This window comes from Schistocerca gregaria, unplaced genomic scaffold (genome assembly GCF_023897955.1).
Source record: "Schistocerca gregaria isolate iqSchGreg1 unplaced genomic scaffold, iqSchGreg1.2 ptg001040l, whole genome shotgun sequence".
In the NCBI taxonomy this organism is placed as follows: Eukaryota; Metazoa; Arthropoda; class Insecta; order Orthoptera; family Acrididae; genus Schistocerca; species Schistocerca gregaria.
Window position 1 is genome coordinate 137,728 of NW_026062387.1, and position 10,364 is coordinate 148,091.

Below are 10,364 nucleotides of genomic sequence, written 5' to 3' on the forward strand. Positions count from 1 at the left end.
GTTACATTCAACCTCTGACGTGACCGACCAAATATAGACTGAGAAACAAGACCACACACTTTGTGCATTCGGAATCGAAGGCAGGGCGTCCCTCGCCGCATTTGCTACGATTGCCATTTGCTACTTCTGCAGAAGCGGCGGCGGCGACGACGACGACGACGACGACGACGACGACGAATATCGCGAGAGGCTCTGAGATATGTGAGGAATACATCTATAAAATGTAATTCAGACTGCCTCGTCCCACCTTATGCTGTACCGCTTTGGCAAATGCTTTATCTGCGCCATTCGCCTTAATCGCATCTGAGAGTAATTCTTAAAAAAACGCCTGTCGCTAATTGTTCGTCATCACAGGTACTGTTTGCTATACGGCCACGACGCGCAACTGATTTCCAAAATTCATCTTTCTCCTGTGAGAATGGAACTTACGACCCCTGGTTTAATAGACCAGCGCTCTACCACTGAGCTAAAGAGGCGCGGCCTAGCGGTACTCTTGGGTACTTCGTCCTTACGGTCGTCTACATCATCAGACTTTAGCTGACAACACTTCATATTACCGGCTAATATTTGCACCTATGGCGACAAATTACTGCTTGGCTACACATCTGACACGTAACCGATGTGCTCTCCAAACAAAAACACTTGCATTTCAGAACATGTCTTTCACACATGTCTACAAAATCACCTTCACCTTCAAATACAGTTTCCTTGCCACTGACAGAGACGTAGGCAAAGTTTAAAGTTGCTATTTCCATTATATCTCGTTAATCAGAAAAACGGTACTTTACACCAGCAGCGGAACAAAGTACTGTTCCGCCCAGCGTCTGGATCGAACCCAGGACCCAGGGATTAAGAGTGTGACGCTCTACCGACTGAGCTAGCCGGCTACCTCGGTGAATACCTGCCGGGTAGAACGTCACACAGTACTCGTTTGGGTTGGGTGGTCCCATACAGAATCTCTCCATGATGCCTAATGTTTTCCTAACGTCACACTCGTCACGTACTTCACTTTTATGTCATAATCATTTCTGAGAGGTAAAGAAATTGCATGACAACATGCAGAGCTAGTGGCGTCAAAATTAACACACATACTTTATGTGACTCAAAAGCCGAACGAGTTACTTTCCGACGTTGTTTTAGATGTGCAAGTGATAGTCAAAACTCGCTGTGTCGGCACTCTGCCGACCATTTCGCTAGTTAACACCGGTCTTGTTGTGTGTGTTTCAAGCTCAAGAGCATCTCCAAGCAAAAAATGGTCAACAGCAACATTCAGACGGTTTCGTACTGCTCAATTGCTACATTAAAACGTTATGTTTCTGTTTCAGAACTGGAAAAACACAAGCGTGACAGCATTCGAACCTGTAATCTTCAGATCCGAAGTCCGACGCCTTATCCATTAGGCCACACGGTCACTGACGACCAACATTTGCATGTATACGACTCATCTCGAAACGCTCACACCCCTGAGGATTTGTGTTTTCGTTCTACACAGCCGCTGCCCCTTGCTCTTTCCCACCCATTCGTTACATTCAACCTCTGACGTGACCGACCAAATATAGACTGAGAAACAAGACCACACACTTTGTGCATTCGGAATCGAAGGCAGGGCGTCCCTCGCCGCATTTGCTACGATTGCCATTTGCTACTTCTGCAGAAGCGGCGGCGGCGGCGACGACGACGACGACGACGACGAATATCGCGAGAGGCTCTGAGATATGTAAGGAATACATCTATAAAATGTAATTCAGACTGCCTCGTCCCACCTTATGCTGTACCGCTTTGGCAAATGCTTTATCTGCGCCATTCGCCTTAATCGCATCTGAGAGTAATTCTTAAAAAAACGCCTGTCGCTAATTGTTCGTCATCACAGGTACTGTTTGCTATACGGCCACGACGCGCAACAGATTTCCAAAATTCATCTTTCTCCTGTGAGAATGGAACTTACGACCCCTGGTTTAATAGACCAGTGCTCTACCACTGAGCTAAAGAGGCGCGGCCTAGCGGTACTCTTGGGTACTTCGTCCTTACGGTCGTCTACATCATCAGACTTTAGCTGACAACACTTCATATTACCGGCTAATATTTGCACCTATGGCGACAAATTACTGCTTGGCTACACATCTGACACGTAACCGATGTGCTCTCCAAACAAAAACACTTGCATTTCAGAACATGTCTTTCACACATGTCTACAAAATCACCTTCACCTTCAAATACAGTTTCCTTGCCACTGACAGAGACGTAGGCAAAGTTTAAAGTTGCTATTTCCATTAAATCTCGTTAATCAGAAAAACGGTAATTTACACCAGCAGCGGAACAAAATACTGTTCCGCCCAGCGTCTGGATCGAACCCACGACCCAGGCATTAAGAGTCTGACGCTCTACCGACTGAGCTAGCCGGCTACCTCGGTGAATACCTGCCGGGTAGAACGTCACACAGTACTCGTTTGGGTTGGGTGGTCCCATACAGAATCTCTCCATGATGCCTAATGTTTTCCTAACGTCACACTCGTCACGTACTTCACTTTTATGTCATAATCATTTCTGAGAGGTAAAGAAATTGCATGACAACATGCAGAGCTAGTGGCGTCAAAATTAACACACATACTTTATGTGACTCAAAAGCCGAACGAGTTACTTTCCGACGTTGTTTTAGATGTGCAAGTGATAGTCAAAACTCGCTGTGTCGGCACTATGCCGACCATTTCGCTAGTTAACACCGGTCTTGTTGTGTGTGTTTCAAGCTCAAGAGCATCTCCAAGCAAAAAATGGTCAACAGCAACATTCAGACGGTTTCGTACTGCTCAATTGCTACATTAAAACGTTATGTTTCTTTTTCAGAACTGGAAAAACACAAGCGTGACAGCATTCGAACCTGTAATCTTCAGATCCGAAGTCCGACGCCTTATCCATTAGGCCACACGGTCACTGACGACCAACATTTACATGTATACGACTCATCTCGAAACGCTCACACCCCTGAGGATTTGTGTTTCCGTTCTACACAGCCGCTGCCCCTTGCTCTTTCCCACCCATTCGTTACATTCAACCTCTGACGTGACCGACCAAATATAGACTGAGAAACAAGACCACACACTTTGTGCATTCGGAATCGAAGGCAGGGCGTCCCTCGCCGCATTTGCTACGATTGCCATTTGCTACTTCTGCAGAAGCGGCGGCGGCGGCGACGACGACGACGACGACGACGAATATCGCGAGAGGCTCTGAGATATGTAAGGAATACATCTATAAAATGTAATTCAGACTGCCTCGTCCCACCTTATGCTGTACCGCTTTGGCAAATGCTTTATCTGCGCCATTCGCCTTAATCGCATCTGAGAGTAATTCTTAAAAAAACGCCTGTCGCTAATTGTTCGTCATCACAGGTACTGTTTGCTATACGGCCACGACGCGCAACAGATTTCCAAAATTCATCTTTCTCCTGTGAGAATGGAACTTACGACCCCTGGTTTAATAGACCAGTGCTCTACCACTGAGCTAAAGAGGCGCGGCCTAGCGGTACTCTTGGGTACTTCGTCCTTACGGTCGTCTACATCATCAGACTTTAGCTGACAACACTTCATATTACCGGCTAATATTTGCACCTATGGCGACAAATTACTGCTTGGCTACACATCTGACACGTAACCGATGTGCTCTCCAAACAAAAACACTTGCATTTCAGAACATGTCTTTCACACATGTCTACAAAATCACCTTCACCTTCAAATACAGTTTCCTTGCCACTGACAGAGACGTAGGCAAAGTTTAAAGTTGCTATTTCCATTAAATCTCGTTAATCAGAAAAACGGTAATTTACACCAGCAGCGGAACAAAATACTGTTCCGCCCAGCGTCTGGATCGAACCCACGACCCAGGCATTAAGAGTCTGACGCTCTACCGACTGAGCTAGCCGGCTACCTCGGTGAATACCTGCCGGGTAGAACGTCACACAGTACTCGTTTGGGTTGGGTGGTCCCATACAGAATCTCTCCATGATGCCTAATGTTTTCCTAACGTCACACTCGTCACGTACTTCACTTTTATGTCATAATCATTTCTGAGAGGTAAAGAAATTGCATGACAACATGCAGAGCTAGTGGCGTCAAAATTAACACACATACTTTATGTGACTCAAAAGCCGAACGAGTTAGTTTCCGACGTTGTTTTAGATGTGCAAGTGATAGTCAAAACTCGCTGTGTCGGCACTCTGCCGACCATTTCGCTAGTTAACACCGGTCTTGTTGTGTGTGTTTCAAGCTCAAGAGCATCTCCAAGCAAAAAATGGTCAACAGCAACATTCAGACGGTTTCGTACTGCTCAATTGCTACATTAAAACGTTATGTTTCTTTTTCAGAACTGGAAAAACACAAGCGTGAGAGCATTCGAACCTGTAATCTTCAGATCCGAAGTCCGACGCCTTATCCATTAGGCCACACGGTCACTGACGACCAACATTTACATGTATACGACTCATCTCGAAACGCTCACACCCCTGAGGATTTGTGTTTTCGTTCTACACAGCCGCTGCCCCTTGCTCTTTCCCACCCATTCGTTACATTCAACCTCTGACGTGACCGACCAAATATAGACTGAGAAACAAGACCACACACTTTGTGCATTCGGAATCGAAGGCAGGGCGTCCCTCGCCGCATTTGCTACGATTGCCATTTGCTACTTCTGCAGAAGCGGCGGCGGCGACGACGACGACGACGACGACGACGACGACGAATATCGCGAGAGGCTCTGAGATATGTGAGGAATACATCTATAAAATGTAATTCAGACTGCCTCGTCCCACCTTATGCTGTACCGCTTTGGCAAATGCTTTATCTGCGCCATTCGCCTTAATCGCATCTGAGAGTAATTCTTAAAAAAACGCCTGTCGCTAATTGTTCGTCATCACAGGTACTGTTTGCTATACGGCCACGACGCGCAACTGATTTCCAAAATTCATCTTTCTCCTGTGAGAATGGAACTTACGACCCCTGGTTTAATAGACCAGCGCTCTACCACTGAGCTAAAGAGGCGCGGCCTAGCGGTACTCTTGGGTACTTCGTCCTTACGGTCGTCTACATCATCAGACTTTAGCTGACAACACTTCATATTACCGGCTAATATTTGCACCTATGGCGACAAATTACTGCTTGGCTACACATCTGACACGTAACCGATGTGCTCTCCAAACAAAAACACTTGCATTTCAGAACATGTCTTTCACACATGTCTACAAAATCACCTTCACCTTCAAATACAGTTTCCTTGCCACTGACAGAGACGTAGGCAAAGTTTAAAGTTGCTATTTCCATTATATCTCGTTAATCAGAAAAACGGTACTTTACACCAGCAGCGGAACAAAGTACTGTTCCGCCCAGCGTCTGGATCGAACCCAGGACCCAGGGATTAAGAGTGTGACGCTCTACCGACTGAGCTAGCCGGCTACCTCGGTGAATACCTGCCGGGTAGAACGTCACACAGTACTCGTTTGGGTTGGGTGGTCCCATACAGAATCTCTCCATGATGCCTAATGTTTTCCTAACGTCACACTCGTCACGTACTTCACTTTTATGTCATAATCATTTCTGAGAGGTAAAGAAATTGCATGACAACATGCAGAGCTAGTGGCGTCAAAATTAACACACATACTTTATGTGACTCAAAAGCCGAACGAGTTACTTTCCGACGTTGTTTTAGATGTGCAAGTGATAGTCAAAACTCGCTGTGTCGGCACTCTGCCGACCATTTCGCTAGTTAACACCGGTCTTGTTGTGTGTGTTTCAAGCTCAAGAGCATCTCCAAGCAAAAAATGGTCAACAGCAACATTCAGACGGTTTCGTACTGCTCAATTGCTACATTAAAACGTTATGTTTCTGTTTCAGAACTGGAAAAACACAAGCGTGACAGCATTCGAACCTGTAATCTTCAGATCCGAAGTCCGACGCCTTATCCATTAGGCCACACGGTCACTGACGACCAACATTTGCATGTATACGACTCATCTCGAAACGCTCACACCCCTGAGGATTTGTGTTTTCGTTCTACACAGCCGCTGCCCCTTGCTCTTTCCCACCCATTCGTTACATTCAACCTCTGACGTGACCCACCAAATATAGACTGAGAAACAAGACCACACACTTTGTGCATTCGGAATCGAAGGCAGGGCGACCCTCGCCGCATTTGCTACGATTGCCATTTGCTACTTCTGCAGAAGCGGCGACGACGACGACGACGACGACGACGACGACGAATATCGCGAGAGGCTCTGAGATATGTGAGGAATACATCTATAAAATGTAATTCAGACTGCCTCGTCCCACCTTATGCTGTACCGCTTTGGCAAATGCTTTATCTGCGCCATTCGCCTTAATCGCATCTGAGAGTAATTCTTTAAAAAACGCCTGTCGCTAATTGTTCGTCATCACAGGTACTGTTTGCTATACGGCCACGACGCGCAACTGATTTCCAAAATTCATCTTTCTCCTGTGAGAATGGAACTTACGACCCCTGGTTTAATAGACCAGTGCTCTACCACTGAGCTAAAGAGGCGCAGCCTAGCGGTACTCTTGGGTACTTCGTCCTTACGGTCGTCTACATCATCAGACTTTAGCTGACAACACTTCATATTACCGGCTAATATTTGCACCTATGGCGACAAATTACTGCTTGGCTACACATCTGACACGTAACCGATGTGCTCTCCAAACAAAAACACTTGCATTTCAGAACATGTCTTTCACACATGTCTACAAAATCACCTTCACCTTCAAATACAGTTTCCTTGCCACTGACAGAGACGTAGGCAAAGTTTAAAGTTGCTATTTCCATTATATCTCGTTAATCAGAAAAACGGTAATTTACACCTGCAGCGGAACAAAATACTGTTCCGCCCAGCGTCTGGATCGAACCCACCACCCAGGGATTAAGAGTCTGACGCTCTACCGACTGAGCTAGCCGGCTACCTCGGTGAATACCTGCCGGTTAGAATGTCACACAGTACTCGTTTGGGTTGGGTGGTCCCATACAGAATCTCTCCATGATGCCTAATGTTTTCCTAACGTCACACTCGTCACGTACTTCACTTTTATGTCATAATCATTTCTGAGAGGTAAAGAAATTGCATGACAACATGCGGAGCTGGTGGCGTCAAAATTAACACACGTACTTTATGTGACTCAAAAGCCGAACGAGTTACTTTCCGACGTTGTTTTAGATGTGCAAGTGATAGTCAAAACTCGCTGTGACGGCACTCTGCCGACCATTTCGCTAGTTAACACCGGTCTTGTTGTGTGTGTTTCAAGCTCAAGAGCATCTCCAAGCAAAAAATGGTCAACAGCAACATTCAGACGGTTTCGTACTGCTCAATTGCTACATTAAAACGTTATGTTTCTTTTTCAGAACTGGAAAACACAAGCGTGACAGCATTCGAACCTGTAATCTTCAGATCCGAAGTCCGACGCCTTATCCATTAGGCCACACGGTCACTGACGACCAACATTTACATGTATACGACTCATCTCGAAACGCTCACACCCCTGAGGATTTGTGTTTTCGTTCTACACAGCCGCTGCCCCTTGCTCTTTCCCACCCATTCGTTACATTCAACCTCTGACGTGACCGACCAAATATAGACTGAGAAACAAGACCACACACTTTGTGCATTCGGAATCGAAGGCAGGGCGTCCCTCGCCGCATTTGCTACGATTGCCATTTGCTACTTCTGCAGAAGCGGCGGCGGCGACGACGACGACGACGACGACGACGACGACGAATATCGCGAGAGGCTCTGAGATATGTGAGGAATACATCTATAAAATGTAATTCAGACTGCCTCGTCCCACCTTATGCTGTACCGCTTTGGCAAATGCTTTATCTGCGCCATTCGCCTTAATCGCATCTGAGAGTAATTCTTAAAAAAACGCCTGTCGCTAATTGTTCGTCATCACAGGTACTGTTTGCTATACGGCCACGACGCGCAACTGATTTCCAAAATTCATCTTTCTCCTGTGGGAATGGAACTTACGGCTCCTGGTTTAATAGACCAGTGCTCTACCACTAAGCTAAAGAGGCGCGGCCTAGCAGTACTCTTGGGTACTTCGTCCTTACGGTCGTCTACATCATCAGACTTTAGCTGACAACACTTCATATTACCGGCTAATATTTGCACCTATGGCGACAAATTACTGCTTGGCTACACATCTGACACGTAACCGATGTGCTCTCCAAACAAAAACACTTGCATTTCAGAACATGTCTTTCACACATGTCTACAAAATCACCTTCACCTTCAAATACAGTTTCCTTGCCACTGACAGAGACGTAGGCAAAGTTTAAAGTTGCTATTTCCATTAAATCTCGTTAATCAGAAAAACGGTAATTTACACCAGCAGCGGAACAAAATACTGTTCCGCCCAGCGTCTGGATCGAACCCACGACCCAGGCATTAAGAGTCTGACGCTCTACCGACTGAGCTAGCCGGCTACCTCGGTGAATACCTCCCGGGTAGAACGTCACACAGTACTCGTTTGGGTTGGGTGGTCCCATACAGAATCTCTCCATGATGCCTAATGTTTTCCTAACGTCACACTCGTCACGTACTTCACTTTTATGTCATAATCATTTCTGAGAGGTAAAGAAATTGCATGACAACATGCAGAGCTAGTGGCGTCAAAATTAACACACATACTTTATGTGACTCAAAAGCCGAACGAGTTAGTTTCCGACGTTGTTTTAGATGTGCAAGTGATAGTCAAAACTCGCTGTGTCGGCACTCTGCCGACCATTTCGCTAGTTAACACCGGTCTTGTTGTGTGTGTTTCAAGCTCAAGAGCATCTCCAAGCAAAAAATGGTCAACAGCAACATTCAGACGGTTTCGTACTGCTCAATTGCTACATTAAAACGTTATGTTTCTTTTTCAGAACTGGAAAAACACAAGCGTGACAGCATTCGAACCTGTAATCTTCAGATCCGAAGTCCGACGCCTTATCCATTAGGCCACACGGTCACTGACGACCAACATTTACATGTATACGACTCATCTCGAAACGCTCACACCCCTGAGGATTTGTGTTTTCGTTCTACACAGCCGCTGCCCCTTGCTCTTTCCCACCCATTCGTTACATTCAACCTCTGACGTGACCGACCAAATATAGACTGAGAAACAAGACCACACACTTTGTGCATTCGGAATCGAAGGCAGGGCGTCCCTCGCCGCATTTGCTACGATTGCCATTTGCTACTTCTGCAGAAGCGGCGGCGGCGACGACGACGACGACGACGACGACGAAGACGAATATCGCGAGAGGCTCTGAGATATGTGAGGAATACATCTATAAAATGTAATTCAGACTGCCTCGTCCCACCTTATGCTGTACCGCTTTGGCAAATGCTTTATCTGCGCCATTCGCCTTAATCGCATCTGAGAGTAATTCTTAAAAAAACGCCTGTCGCTAATTGTTCGTCATCACAGGTACTGTTTGCTATACGGCCACGACGCGCAACTGATTTCCAAAATTCATCTTTCTCCTGTGAGAATGGAACTTACGACCCCTGGTTTAATAGACCAGCGCTCTACCACTGAGCTAAAGAGGCGCGGCCTAGCGGTACTCTTGGGTACTTCGTCCTTACGGTCGTCTACATCATCAGACTTTAGCTGACAACACTTCATATTACCGGCTAATATTTGCACCTATGGCGACAAATTACTGCTTGGCTACACATCTGACACGTAACCGATGTGCTCTCCAAACAAAAACACTTGCATTTCAGAACATGTCTTTCACACATGTCTACAAAATCACCTTCACCTTCAAATACAGTTTCCTTGCCACTGACAGAGACGTAGGCAAAGTTTAAAGTTGCTATTTCCATTATATCTCGTTAATCAGAAAAACGGTACTTTACACCAGCAGCGGAACAAAGTACTGTTCCGCCCAGCGTCTGGATCGAACCCAGGACCCAGGGATTAAGAGTGTGACGCTCTACCGACTGAGCTAGCCGGCTACCTCGGTGAATACCTGCCGGGTAGAACGTCACACAGTACTCGTTTGGGTTGGGTGGTCCCATACAGAATCTCTCCATGATGCCTAATGTTTTCCTAACGTCACACTCGTCACGTACTTCACTTTTATGTCATAATCATTTCTGAGAGGTAAAGAAATTGCATGACAACATGCAGAGCTAGTGGCGTCAAAATTAACACACATACTTTATGTGACTCAAAAGCCGAACGAGTTACTTTCCGACGTTGTTTTAGATGTGCAAGTGATAGTCAAAACTCGCTGTGTCGGCACTCTGCCGACCATTTCGCTAGTTAACACCGGTCTTGTTGTGTGTGTTTCAAGCTCAAGAGCATCTCCAAGCAAAA

The 10,364-nt window shown here is 46.1% G+C and overlaps 3 non-coding genes across 3 annotated transcripts; all 3 read right to left on the reverse strand.

Annotated features, from left to right (window-relative positions):
* Nucleotides 1-404: 404 nt before the first annotated feature.
* On the reverse strand, nt 405-476 carry Trnan-auu (transfer RNA asparagine (anticodon AUU)). Its single transcript has one exon. It is a non-coding gene; the product is annotated as a tRNA-Asn (tRNA).
* Nucleotides 477-4,958: 4,482 nt separating this feature from the next.
* Trnan-auu (transfer RNA asparagine (anticodon AUU)) lies at nt 4,959-5,030 on the reverse strand. The gene has a single exon. It is a non-coding gene; the product is annotated as a tRNA-Asn (tRNA).
* Nucleotides 5,031-9,517: 4,487 nt separating this feature from the next.
* Nucleotides 9,518-9,589, reverse strand: Trnan-auu (transfer RNA asparagine (anticodon AUU)). The gene has a single exon. It is a non-coding gene; the product is annotated as a tRNA-Asn (tRNA).
* Nucleotides 9,590-10,364: the final 775 nt, after the last annotated feature.